Genomic DNA, 4,751 nt, shown 5'->3' with positions numbered 1-4,751 from the left:
TCCTGGGTTCAGGCAATTCTCCTGCCTCAGCCTCCCGAGTAGCTGGGATTACAGGCACACGCCACCAGGCCCAGCTGATTTTTAGTGTTTTTAGTAGAGACGGGGTTTCACCATGGTGACCAGGATGGTCTTGATCTCTTGACCTCGTGATCCACCCGCCTCGGCCTCCCAAAGTGCTGGGATTACAGGCGTGAGCCACCGCGCCCGGCTCCACTTCTATATTACTGCATTTTTTCAGTGTTAGGTTTCTTAACATCGGTTTATTCTGTTTTTAGGTTTTGCTTATGTATTATAATCTTAGACAATTTACAATTCTGTTTGTATACATTAAAGTCAATATGAAGTTTAATTAAGAGATAAATCAGCCATATGTCTATCACAATCAAATTATATATATGTGTATGTGTTTATCTATGAATATGACCCCAATTTAGGTTGTGGCTTATCTTGTATATATTCTTTCTTAGCTGATTTTCAGTGGTAGCTTTTTCTTGTCTTAGTGAGTAGTCATGGAAATAGTTTTATTTTCACCACTTGTTTAATGATCAGTAAATATTTTCTTTGTGTGAGAGAAACATTTTTATGAACTGAAAGTAACTTTTGAAAAAAATTTATAATTCTGTATTTTTTCCATTTTTTCTTTTTCGAAAAATTATTGTAAAAACACGTAACATGAAATTTACCATCTCAAATCTATTGAAGCATACATTTCAGGGTCAGACATGGTGGTGGCTCACATCTGTCATCCCAGGATTTTGGGAGGATCACTTGAGTCCAAAAGTTTGAGACCAGTTTGTGCAACATATGGAGATTTCCTCGCTACAAAAACATTTTAAAATGGCCAGGAATGGTGGTGTGCACCTGTGGCCTCAGCTACTTGGAAGATTAAAAGGGGAGGATTACTTGAGCCTGAAAGTTTGAGGCTAAAGTGAGCCATAATTGTGCCACTGTACTCCAGCTTGGGTGACAGAGTAAGAAACTGTACATTTCAGGCATGTTAAGTATATTCACATTGTTATGCAAAAGACTTCTAGAAATTTTACATCTTGTGAAGCTAAAATTCAAATACTCATTAAGTAACAATTACCCATTTTACTCTCTCCAGCCCTTGACACTCTTCTGCTTTCTGTTTTTAGGAGTATAACAACATAAAGTATCTCATATAAGTGAAATTATATAATAGCCATCATTTTGTATCTATCTTATTTCCTGTGACATAATATTCTCAAAGTTTATCTTAAAATGTGACAAGATTGGCTAGGTGCAGTGGCTCATGCCTGTAATCCCAGCACTTTGGGAGGCTGAGGCTGGTGGATCACTCGAGGTCAGGAATTCAAGACCAGCCTGGCTAACATGCTGAAGCTACTAAACATAGACAATCAGCTGGGCATGGTGGCGGGCAGACACCTGTAATCCAGGAACTCTGGAGGCTGAGGCAGGAGAATCCCTTAGAACCCATAAGGTGGAGGTGAGAGTGAGCTGAGACCTTGCCTCTGCACGTGAGGCTGGGCGACAGAGCGAGGCTCTGCCTCAAAAAACAAAACAAGACATAAAGAGTGGGCCGGGCGTGGTGGCTCACGCCTGTAATCTCAGCATGGTTGGGAGGCCAACGTGGGCAGATCATGAAGCCAGGAGTTTGAGACCAGCCTGACCAACATGGTGAAAGCCCTCGCTACTAAAAATACAAAAAAAAGAAAAAAAAATAGCCGGTAGTGGTGGCTCGTACCTGTAATCCCAGCTACCCAGGAGGCTGAGGCAGAAGAATTGCTTAAACCTGGGAGTCGAAGTTTGCTGTTAGCCAAAATTGCCCCCACCGCACTCCAGCCTGGGTGACAGAGCAAGACTCCGTCTCAAAAAAAGAAAAAGAATATGTTGAAGAATGTGTTTTAATTTCATATATTTTTGGATTTGCCAGTTTGTCCATTTTGCTTTTAATTCCTAATTTCATTCCGCTTTGGTCAGAAAGCACAGTGTATAATTTTGGTCTTCTTAAATTTATTTGTTGTTATTTTGAGACAGGATCTTACTCTGTTGCCAAGGCTGTAGTGCAGTGTCATGAGTTTGGCTCACTGCAATCTTAGCTTGCTGGACTCAAGTGACCCTTTTACCTCAAATTTTTGAGCAGGTGCTATAGACATGCACTACTCTGCCTGGTTGATTTTTTCATTATTAGTAGTGACAGAGTCTCATTGTGTTGCCCAAGCTGGTCTCAAACTTTTTCCCCCAAGTTGAGATTATAGATATGAGCCTCTGCACCTAGCCGGTATTCATAAATTTAATATGACTTAGTATGTTTCCTAACAGAACATACCAGGTGCAAATATGAATATTGTGGGTATTCTCTTGCTTTTCCCTGGAAAGTTTTGTACATGTCTGCTAAGCCTAGTTGGTGATAGGATATAGTTGGTCTATGGTTAGAGGATGTCCATGCTCTCTAAACCTTATGCTGCAATATAATCCTCCTGTTTGATGTGGGACCTGGTGGGAGGTGCTTCGGTCACAGGAAAGCAAATTCCTCATAAATGGCTTGGCACCATCCTTTTGATAATCAAAAGGTTATACTCTATTGATTCAAATGAGAGCTGGTTCATTAAAACAAAACAAAACAAAAAAAACGTGGCTTCTTCACCTCACACTTACTTTGTCTCTTACTGTGAGATATGTCCAGTTACACATTGCCTTCTACCATGGGTATAAGTTCACTAGGACCTTCACCAGAAGTAGATACTGGCACTCAGTTCCTGTACAGTCTGCTGAACTGTGAGCCAAACAAACCTTTTTTTTTTTTTTTTTTTTGAGACGGAGTTTCGCTCTCGTTACCCAGGCTGGAGTGCAATGGCGCGATCTCGGCTCACCGCAGCCTCCGCCTCCTGGGTTCAGGCAATTCTCCTGCCTCAGCCTCCTGAGTAACTGGGATTACAGGCACGCACCACCATGCCCAGCTGATTTTTTGTATTTTTAGTAGAGACGGGGTTTCACCATGTTGACCAGGATGGTCTCGATCTCTTGACCTTGTGATCCACCCGCCTCGGCCTCCCAAAGTGCTGGGATTACAGGCGTGAGCCACCGCGCCCGGCCCAACAAACCTTTTTTCTTTAAAAATTATCTACTCTCTTGCTGAGCGCGGTGGCTCACACCTGTAATTCCACCACTATGGGAGCCTGAGGAGGGCAGATCACCTGAGGTCGGGAGTTTAAGACCAGCCTGACCAACATGGAGAAACCCTGTCTCTACTGAAAATACAAAATTAGTCAGTGTAGCTTGAACCTGGGAGGTGGATGTTGTGGTGAGCCAAGATATGGTGCCATTGCACTCTAGCCTGGGCAACAAGAGTGAAACTCCATCTCAAAAAAAAAAAAAAAATTATCTACCCTAGGTATTCCTCTATATGTAAAATAATTAATACAGTCTGTAAGGTTGTCTGAGTTTTTTGTTTTCTTAAGTATTATTGCAACTGGGGTCTTGATGTCTACAATTATTACATTGCTCCATATTTCTTACTTTTGTCAGAATTTGGTTTATATATTTTGCAGTGCTGATGTTATATACCTACATATGTAATAGAGAGATATACTAGTTTTAGATTCCTTGAGACTCAAGAGAATAATAATTTAAAAAATAGTTATAGATTACTGGTAAATTAACCTATTTTATTATTATATAATATCAATTTTGTTCTCATGCTAGTACTTGACTGAAAGCATGTATCTAATATAATTAAAGTTACCTCATGCAATAGTGGTTGCTATTTGGATGAAAAATAAATTTTTTCTATTCTGTTACTTTCCGCCAATTCGATGCAAAGCTAAAATCAGTCTCTTGTAGGCAGCATATTGTATGCTTTTTTCTAAAGTTACTCAGGCATTTTATTTTTTTCTTTTTTATAATTTTATTTATTCATTTATTTTTAATTTTTTTCTTTTTGAGACAAGAATCTCACTTTGTTGCCCAGGCTGGAGTGCTGTAGCATGATCTCAACTCACTGCAACCTTCATCTGCCAGATTCAAGTGATTCTTATTCCTCAGTTTCCCAAGTAGCTGAGATTACAGGTGTTTGCCACCACGCCCAGCTAATTTTTTCTTTTTTTTGAGACGGAGTTTCGCTCTTTTTACCCAGGCTGGAGTGCAATGGCGCGATCTCAGCTCACCGCAACCTCCATCTCCTGGGTTCAGGCAATTCTCCTGCCCCAGCCTCCTGAGTAGCTGGGATTACAGGCACGTGCCACCATGCCCAGCTAATTTTTTGTATTTTTGGCAGAGACGGGGTTTCACCATGTTGACCAGGATGGTCTCGATCTCTTGACCTCGTGATCCACCTGCCTCAGCCTCCCAAAGTGCTGGGATTATAGGTGTGAGTCACCACGCCCGGCCTTTTTTAAAGATGGGGTTTCACCATGATGGCCAGGCTGGTCTTGAACTCCTGATCTCAGGTGATCCACCCACCTCGGCCTCCCAAAGTGTTAGTGTTAGGATTACAGGCGTGAGCCACCGCGCCCGGCTCGTATTCTTAGAATGTGTCTTGTCTGAAATTTTGTGGGCTTTTTAAATTGAAGAATTATGTTGGTGTTTCTTCTAAATAGTAATCACTTGCCACATCTGTTCTCTGTCTGTGGTGCTGCAGTCTCTCTGCTGCTGTATCACTCAACTTTGGTCTCAGCAAACTCAAACTGTCATTCCAAAGTATACCACCATTTCTTTTAGCACTTTATGTCATGGGAGACAGAAGCCAGTGTCTGAAAAGGTACCTAAGA

General features: G+C 41.4%; 1 protein-coding gene across 2 annotated transcripts in view; it reads left to right on the top strand.

Annotated features, from left to right (window-relative positions):
- The window catches only part of LOC108297611 (zinc finger protein 708), a 27,505-nt gene that overhangs the window by 20,256 nt on the left and 2,498 nt on the right, over positions 1-4,751 (top strand). The window lies entirely within an intron of this gene.

Source organism: Cebus imitator, unplaced genomic scaffold (genome assembly GCF_001604975.1).
Source record: "Cebus imitator isolate Cc_AM_T3 unplaced genomic scaffold, Cebus_imitator-1.0 Scaffold820, whole genome shotgun sequence".
NCBI lineage: Eukaryota > Metazoa > Chordata > Mammalia > Primates > Cebidae > Cebus > Cebus imitator.
This window is presented reverse-complemented; position numbering and strand designations above follow the sequence as displayed.